The sequence below is a fragment of the Taudactylus pleione genome, unplaced genomic scaffold, assembly GCF_031769625.1.
Source record: "Taudactylus pleione unplaced genomic scaffold, aTauple2 ptg000293l, whole genome shotgun sequence".
Lineage (NCBI taxonomy): Eukaryota > Metazoa > Chordata > Amphibia > Anura > Myobatrachidae > Taudactylus > Taudactylus pleione.
Genome location: NW_028284695.1, coordinates 34,358 through 44,165, shown reverse-complemented (window position 1 = coordinate 44,165; position 9,808 = coordinate 34,358). Strand labels below are relative to the sequence as shown.

Below are 9,808 nucleotides of genomic sequence, written 5' to 3'. Positions count from 1 at the left end.
CGAGATCCTACAGTCAAAAGAGTGTCTATGGCGATAAGCTGTAGACAATACCATAATAACTCTCAGAAATTGGCAGCTTTAGAGGTGTTGTTGGACTACACTAAAAAGTTCATTGCGGATGCTGACCTGAAAACAGTCCGCCACAAAATCCAGAACCTGCGTACGGTCTACATCAAGGAGAAGAAGAAAGTGGATGATTCAAAAAGGTCCGGAGCAGGCACCGACGACGTGTATCATCCAACACGGTGGTACTATAACTTGATAAGCTTCATCAGCGATCAGGAGCCACAACGCCAGTCTGTCGTCCTGATGGCCGAGCGAGAGGGAGAAGTGAGTGTACCGTCTGAGGAGATTTTGGTAAATTGCAACACAGTTCATAAACCAAAATCTTTTTTTTTAGAATAATCCCAAATATCCACTGTAGTCAGTTAGTTCACAGACAATCCTCCTGCCATGGCTCCGCACCAGGTCCATTGAAATAGGCCATATACTCCTCCCTCACTTCTTTGGCATGTGCGGTTGATGATGTTGAAATTGGTGGTGCAGACACTGATGTAAACTGGGCAATCTCCTCCGGATGTCCTGCATCTTCAGGTCTAGCTGTGACTGGTCCCCGTTGTGTTGTTTTCCTGCGCAGAAAGTTATGCAGCACACAGCACGCCATCACGACCCAGTCTATCTTGTCCACACGTAAGTTAATGGTGGTGTGGAAAATGTGGAACCGGTTGCTGAATATTCCAAAAGCATTTTCTACAATGCGCCGTGCACGGGATACACGGTAGTTGTAGATCCGTTTCTGTCTGGTCAGGCCCCTCTGTGCAAATGGCTTCATCAAATGTTCATGTAAAGCAAAAGCCTCGTCTGCAACGAAAACATAATTTAGCCGGTGCTATGTCTCGTCCAGTGACGGCAAGTTGAGGGTTTTGTTGTTGAGTCTCTGGTAATATGCCGTCTGTTTGAAGGACCCACCATCTGAAGCATGGCCATTCTTGCCAACATCCACAAACAAAAATTCGTAGTTGGCATTCACCACTGCCATGAGAACGATGCTGAAGAAGCCTTTATAGTTGTAGTAATATGATCCGGTGTTGGCAGGTGGGTTGATGCGGATGTGTTTTCCATTGATGGCTCCTCCGCAGTTAGAGAAATTCCAACGTTGTTCAAACTCTTCAGCGATGCTCTTCCACTCCTCCACGGTGTTTGGAAACTAGAAAAATAGTAAAAAATGGGTTAAACATGACTATAATATTGTTTCTCCATCTTTTTTCCTATATAGACTCCCACTCAAGAGCCTGATATGTCCTCCACGCCGGACCTAAGTTTGATCGAGGACAGCGAGATGGAAATTTCTTCCCCAGTGCCAACAAGCATTCAACACCCCCCATCATGTTCCGCACCTCCCCCAACGAAAAAAAAAAACCAGGGGAAAAAGCAGCAGGAGTACTCTGAACAAGAGAACATATTTCTCCAACAAGCAGAACACATCCTTCAGAAACCGCCGGATGATATCGACGATTTCACAGCGCATATTAACAGTAGAATGCGAAAAATGGATGAACCAACTAAGATAAATTTCTACAGGCTCGTGTATGAGCTATTAATTAGGTCACTCAAAAGCAATTTACATGACTCTACTTACATTGCAGACCCACTTCTATATTGGCCTGCCCCAAGCGCATATGTGAGGCCCCCCCAGCCCAGTACCCCACCCACAAGCCAGACCATTTAGAGTGCTCTGCTGGAGTCAGAGGAAAATTTGCCCCATTACTCGTAATTTTTTTTTTTTTTATCATTGCCTGTACTTTTTGTTGTTTACCTTGATAAAATATGTTGATAGGTATTTTTTGTTTATTATTGTTGCCTGTACTATCACCAAATTTTATCACTCTCAATAGGTGCTGCTGTATGGTATATGGTGGTGGTGATGACGCTGTTTGGACAAGGTCACCACACATGGCGCAAGTACAGATTGATGGAAGCCGGGGCCACAATCTGTACTTGTGCCATGTGTGTATTGGCATGTTCAAACTGGCCTCTGACCCACCGTATAACATACAGCAGCCTACCTATAGGGATTGATAACATTTGGTGATAATGCTGTTTTCTGCATTTTATATACTGTACATAATGTGAAATTGATATATTAAAATAAAAATACAAATGTTTAATACTGTGCAGTGTTGTTGGCACAGTCTTGTTTATGCAGCCTTATTGGCTGTCAACACAGTTATATAAAGAGTTAAAAAAAAACACAAAAAAAAAAAATTCTTTTACAAGAAACAAATGTGTAGTGTGTTTTTTTTTTTCTTACCTTGCAATACTGATACTGCAGCACTTTAACGATTGCCTTGCAGGTCTCCGGGATGATGATGCCCAAGAACTGAGGGGAGATGAGGGTCCCAAACTTCAGGTCTTCCAGTGACCTTCCTGTAGCCAGGTACCTCAGGGTAGCCACCAGTCTCTCTTCAGCAGGGATTGCCCTCTGCCACTTTGTGTCCTGCCTCCGGATGTGGGGGTAACCATACTCAGCAATTCCTGGATAGTGGCGTCATCCATGCGTAGGTTGTTGCAGTAGTTGTCCGTGTTGTTCTCCTTGATCTCCATCAGCAGGGACATAGCACCGGCTAAGTTTGGGACCCTCATCTCCCCTCAGTATCCCTTTGCTGCAGCCACTTCTTGGTCCAGCATGCTCTTCATAATCACCTTGACCCCAGCTTGGGCGACCAACACTTTATACTGATAGGGATCCATCAGCACAGCATTCAGGAACAGGATAGAATGCAGGTAGCACACACTTGCAGGTAGAAGACACTTTGTAAAAGGCAAGCCAAATAGAAAGCAGAGCACAGTAGCAATGTACAGGGTTCAGCAGGTATACACCTAGCTTCACTAGTAGCAGAGCAGAATGTGCACAGGGTTAAAATGGCGCCTGCTTTTTATACCCCCTAGCTGGCCCCGCCCGTTATTTACATTTCCATCCAATCGTGAGGATCCTCGTGTGTTGTTTGGTAAACTCACGATCTATCGGGCACGATCTCACGATTTGGACTTCCGTCACGAGTCATGATAGATCGTGAAAACGTGAATCAAATTGGCAGCTTTTGTTACCTAATCGTGCTCACGACTGCCGGGGAGCTCCCGGGGAGAGTTCAGGGGAAATCGTACACAATGTCGGATCATGAGCACATCGTTATGTGTGTAGGCACCTTTAGTTAACAAACATAGGGCCATATTCAATTGCCGGCGAAAGCCATTACTGGCGATACTTTTTCATCGATGATGTCATTTTCGCCAATCTGGACTTATCCCCATATTCAATTCTTCCGACTTTTCGCTGGTGCGGAAAGTCAATGGATAGAACCCTGCGTAAAGTATCACCTATGAATAGGTGTCAAAAAAAAGTGCAGAATTGGGGTTTTGGGATACATACTTCCAGACACCACCCAGCACCCCTTGGACTGTCCCCCAAAGGTAAACTGTGTCAAAAAAAATTAAAAAAAGTTACCCAGGACACCCCAAAATTTACTTTCGTTTTGGGTGCGGAAAAAAACAAAGTTGGGGGACAAACTTCTAAACTAGTGAAATAAACTCAGGGGAGGTCCCCAAGTATGCCCCAGCTGTTTTTTTATTGCAGGTGATTGCGGCAGGTGGATTTTTCACGATTTTTAAAAGTTCACATTAGCCACTTTAAAATATGCTTCCACCCATTTTCATGTACCCCAAATTTACTGGGACTACTCATTTTTCTTCCAAAAAACTTGCTAAATGCTATTCTTCATCACTTTTTCAAATACGCTAAACAGCACCTAATGAGACCATTCAGCAGGGCTATTCGGGGGTACCCATAGTGAACCCCCATGTCACAGCATCTTTAGGGGGGTGTCAGGCTGATTTCCCCCAAAATGACAGCACTTTTCGCTCACTTCATTTTTGCCGGGTACAAGAATTGAATACGGGGATACGCGGGGACGAGCGCGATACTTTTTCGCACCTAAAACCTCCGATGTCGGCGAAAAGTCCGGCAACTGACTTTTTGCATCTAATTGAATATGGCCCATAATGTCTGTTACCACATCGCAACAAGTAATTTTATAAGGATGATTTTTTACTTCAGCAAAGGTAGGAAACACTTGTGATACTATGGTAGGCGACGTGTGGCACTCCAGCTGCTGTGGTACAACATGCTGTGGTACAACACGTCCCAGCAGGCCCTGCCACAGTTTTGGCATACAGTAACAGTTAATTTGTGGCAGAGCATGTTGGGATGTGTAGTTTCACAGCAGCTGGAGTGCCACAAATTGCCTACCCCAGAGCCATAACTAGACCTTTTGGTGCCTTGTGCCAGAGAGAGCATTGATACCTCCCCCCCGCACATTTTTTAAATAGGGAGATAGTGCACCTGAAAAAGGGCCATGGCCTGATGGGGAAGGGCCAGGGAAGAGATAGGGGAGGCCAGGAGATGCTGGGGATAAAAGAAGAGGAAGCTACAAGTAAGAATAATAATAAACAGGAAAATTGACAGGCCCAAACAGTGCCCCCTGCCCTGCGGTGCCCTGTGCCATGGCACTGGTCACACCACCCTAGTTACAGCCCTGGCCTACCCCTACAACAGATCATAAGATTTACTAATGTGCAATGTAAATAAACATTCCTATTACACAACCAAACACACTGGAAAATACAATTTCCTGTATACTCATTTGTAGATCCAATACATTTTTAATGAATTACATGTAAAAAAAATATAAAAATTCCAATTACAAATAAAATTTCAATATTAGAATTCATCTACCCCCCATAAAACAATGTTAATGTCTTCTGGTAATATGAGACAATCAGACCATATTTCAACTCAATGCTGCTCTAAGTATTGTGCCAATATTTATTAACATTATTTATTAACATTTACATATTCCATTGTGCTTCTTGCATTGAATAAGCAAATTCCAATGCCCCTCCAAACACTCTTGCCATTATAATTGTTTATTGGGAATTCTATGCCTTAATACTTCATTGCCATAACAAAATTAGGTCTATAAACTAGTTAAAATTGGAATACAATTAATTGTATGCTGCCCTTTGTTAGAAGTGCAGAGCGCTACTGCTCAGCCTCCAATATGGTTCCTCCGGATATGATGCTTACTGTAATTCATTCCCTTACAAAGTTGGGCACTAGTACTATTACTGCGCATGTGCGGCATCATCTTGTTTACTGTGTATGAGTGACGTAGTGGGAGACGGACATCTCCCCCTTAGCTCCAGAGACCTGCGATCTTTCATCCGCATCGACCGCTGTTCAAACACCTGCACCACTAACGCATACCTAAGACAGTCACTGGCTGGTTATCTGCCTAAATCCTGCTCTGCTATGAGCTCTGCTTCATGTTCCTCCTCTACCAGTGTAACAGTGAGTACGGCTGTACTACCATTTGCATGATAAAATAAAATGACTGGTTAAGCTACACTGGACTGGTTTTTGGGTCATCTTATGAGCTGCTGGTGTGTACATTTAACTCTGCTAAAACCAACACCTGTACATACCTTTCCAACACCCTTTGATGTGCCAAATTTGTCTATAAAATGTTATGTAGTCTTGGAAGCAAAGTCTCTCATAAACAGTTATTGTAACTCACTACACACAACAGTTAAATTAGTTGGTTTCTCTTTGTATGTTTAACCATATTTGTTTTGGCTACTTTATCTTCACTAACCAAGGCAACATCAGCATTTGTAATATGTGTATCCCCCTCCATACAAGTCTGGTTGGATGAACAATTAGCATCTCCTATGTTTCCTAAAGGGACCAATGATCCATGTGGGCATTTATATTTCCCTCTTTACTATATACCTATTGCTGAACACAGATTAAGCTGTAGGGGAAACATATGAGTATGCTCAGCCCTACAGCAGCAGCAGGTGGTAATGATGACATTAAGCAAGCATGATTAATTTGTTATTAGGAACGTCTGAAACTGAGCGCTCAATAAAGCTTCTTCACCTTGAACAATAGGATGGACTGACTTTGTTGCTGAACTACATACTACTAAAGAGAAAATTCAGTTCAGCAAAATGTGGTTTGGAAACATTGCCCTCTGACCAACTAGGCATCATAAGATGCATGATGGAGCGATGATTCAGTCTAGTGTTTTTTTTCAGTCTAGTGTTGATGAAATTTTTTTTACATAACTATGTGACACTTGACCTAAAGCATCATTTCCATTTTGCCTTGTAGATGGGATTCTTCTTCTAAGCACAAGCCAATCACAAGATACTAGCCTTGTGGCACAGCTGCTCAGTCCTTTGTATAGTGGAAGTTCAAGAACCTGTCGACTGGAATTGTCCCTCTACTCTCCAGAGGAGTCTATAGCCCAGAGGCTGAGTGTTAAGATGCAACACAAGAATTCAAATCTAAGTGTAGCGTTACCACCACTCAAGAATGTGGCCGTCAACAAGAGGTGAGTCTGACATACTGCACCTCAATGGGCATGACCTACTTTGAATTGGGTGTGACCTTACGTGATGTTGATATAGGCATGACATAGGTATATCTGGATGGGTTGTAGGGGTAATCTAATGTATTAGAATTTTAATCAGAGATTGTTTTGTAAAATATACTGGAGTCCAAGTCAGAGAGGAGACAGCTATTGTTTTCTAAATATACCACTGAGGACCCACCCTACCTGGCTACACTCATCCCTAGGGACTAGGAAATTTGGAACCTGGCTACCTCAGTAGGAATCACGGCTCAGATAGTAGGTCAGTTGAAATAAAGCAAGTTAATTTAACCTTAAAATGCCCTCCACAAAGCAAGCAGTAAACAATATATTGATCTAACCAATGTTCGTAGCCAAAATAAAGAATAAAGAACTAGCAAATCCACTACACCACTGAAAGGGACAAATGACCTCATTCAGACCCGGTCGCGAGCGCTGAGCGCTCGCAACCGGGTCGGTGTTTAGGCCCTGCGCACGCGCAGCGGCCGCACTGCGCGTGCGCAAGCCCCGGAGCGAGAGAGAAATTCTCTTGCTCCGAAGCTCACTACAAAAGTGACCCGTTTTGTAGGCGTGGCAGGGGGATGGTTTCACAAACGAACGCCTGTCGTTTTGTGGGCGGCCGCATTGACATCAGCAGTGATGTCAGTGGGGAGCTTCCTGCTCGATCAGAGCAGGAATCTCCCTGGGGCTTGCGGTTGCCGAGACCCAACCTTAGGGTCTCGTCGCAAGCCCCGATGGTCGCGATGGTCTTGACCATTGTGACCATCAACCTGGTTGGTCGCTAAAGCTGTGGGTGGTAACCCACAGCTTAGCTAGCGACGAGGAGGCCGCACTTGAAAAGTCAAGCGGCCGCCCTAATTCAGAGCGAGCGCTCGTTTCTTGCGACCGCCTCTGAATGAGGGCCAATGTCTTTCAAACCCCAGAGCCAATACATGCATAGTTCCACCACTCCTAGTATCCATGCAGACTAGGCAGTGTCCAAAATCAAGAGACTCCCTGTTTTTGGCAGGCTCATACCAGCAATCTTGGCTTAACAGTAGATACCAGTGTGCCTCTCTTGGCCCACCACAAACACTGATTTGATGTTTATTCCAGGCCAATGCTTTTATGCTAAGGTTTGTTCCCATCCTCCCATTTCCCATATGCCACATGGCCACTCTGCTTCCCAGGGTGTCCTTACTATGATGGATCTGCTAGGTTTGGATACAAAATATGTAGGACAATAGGGAGCATGCATTGAGGACAACGGGCACTAAATACCTGAGAAGGGGTCAGCATCTTGGAATTGCCATGCTGGACTTGCATTCTTGGAAAAAGGCCTATGTTCTACCCATGTCATTAAAAGCTTTTACAAATATAGGCCTTCATTCAGAGGCGGCCGTACGGTCTACGACCGCCTCGATGTTTGTCAAGTGCGCATGCGCACGAGGGAGCCGGCTCCTCCGTGCGCATGCGTGAGACCCGCTACGACCGACAGTGCCGGTCGTAGCGGGTCTCTTTCCAAAGGGGGCGAGCTGTCGATGTTGATTGACAGCTCGCCCCGTTTGGAAGGCGGGCCGGGGGGTGGCAGCCCAAACGGAGGCGTTCCCATGGGAACGCCTGTCGTTTGGGGGAGGCCCCACTGACATCACTAGTGATATCAGTGGAGAGCTTCCGGCTCTGACAGAGCCAGAAGCTCTCCGGGGCTTACGGCAAGTGAGACCCTACCCTAGGGTCTCGTCGAAAGCCCCGATGGTCGCGATGGTCTCTGACCATCGCGACCATCACCCTAGCGGTCATTAGAGCTGTGGGTGTAAACCCACAGCCTAACGACCGAAACAGAGGCGGGCGGTCAGGATGCAAGCGGCCGCCCAGTTTCTGAGCGACCGCTTGCATCCTCCGACCGCCTCTGAATGAGGCCCATAATGCTTTAACATAATGATTTGACAGATGTACACTCTTAAGTTACCAGAGCAAACCTGTTGTGTGGTTCAGTTATTTAGTAACAAGACAATAACATTAGTATAAAGATTTAGAATGGTTTTGCTTTTTATAATAAGCCAGGTTTTGCTACTAGTTTGCAAACAATCATTCTGCATTATAGATATGAGAGTGCCCAGAGGCAGTGGCTGACCCAAAGTCCCATCTGGCACAACGTTCATATGTCTGGGTTGTTGGGTTGGTCGTTTTTTTTGTCAGTTGAGGAGTTGGGTCTTGCTGTGTGAGCACTTACCCCCTATGTAAAGAAACCTTATTGGACTAACTCCAGCTGTCAGTCAGAATTACAGAATACCCACGTTACCTCACATACGCACTCACCAAAAGTAGCCATTAGCAATATTACCACATGGCAACTAAAACATTGAGATAGCATAAATTCAACACTTTATGAACCGGGGAGCGATTGAGGGTCCTGTGAAATTCCAACACTAAACCTCTAGAACCAGGCTAATTATGGTCTTCTCCTATACCAACTGATTTTTTCTCAGAGCTGAATGTGTTCACCAATACTCAGTTGCCCCAAGGTTTTGTGCATAGAGTAGTTTAGATAATCACCAACAGTTGACCAAGACTCTGTGGGCGAGCTGTATCAGATCTTAGAGATAGATAAAGTGAAGAAGTTGCCTATTGCCACCAATCAGCTATTAACTGAAATTTTATAGATTACGCTAGATAAATGAAAGCTAGAAGCTGATTGGTTACTATGGGCACCTTCTCCTCTTTACCGCTCTCTAAGGTTTGAAACATCTTCCCCACATATATATCTGCGCCAAGGTCAAGATAAGTGACAATCAAGGAAAGGTTAATATTTAGCCAAAAGGTCAAGGCAGGTGGCTATCCAGAGACTCGTCATAGGTTCAAGCAAACATTTAGGCAGGCAGCAATTCAGAGAATGTTCTGTGTACAGGCAGTTAAGCAGACATACAGAACAAGGTAACTACACCTTTATTAGATTACTGATGATCACCAGACAGTAGATGCTAAGGGTCACAACATTTGAAACAGAAGACTCCCCTCTTTCAAATGTGGGTGCCCCACACATGTACAGGTACACTCATGGGGGTGATAGGCCATATATGGAAAACAGGACAATACTGACTGGTGATCCCAGGTGATGGCTAGACAATAGCTACTAGGGGGTACATCATTTAGTAGAGGGAACCCCTTTCTTTGCAATGTGGATGCTTCAGAATGTATGGAAGCCATGTTGGGGGACATTCCCACCTTTGGACTTCATGATGTTTCTGTATTGTAGGAGTTAATGTCTAGTAATCACAGTGAGGAAATGTCCTCTTTCAAATGAGGAGTGCCCCATCTTTCTTGCTACTATGGTG

The 9,808-nt window shown here is 44.7% G+C and overlaps 1 pseudogene; it reads right to left on the bottom strand.

Annotated features, from left to right (window-relative positions):
- Positions 1-433: 433 nt before the first annotated feature.
- Positions 434-1,039, bottom strand: LOC148511758 (uncharacterized; annotated as a pseudogene).
- Between the last annotated feature and the right edge of the window lie 8,769 nt (positions 1,040-9,808).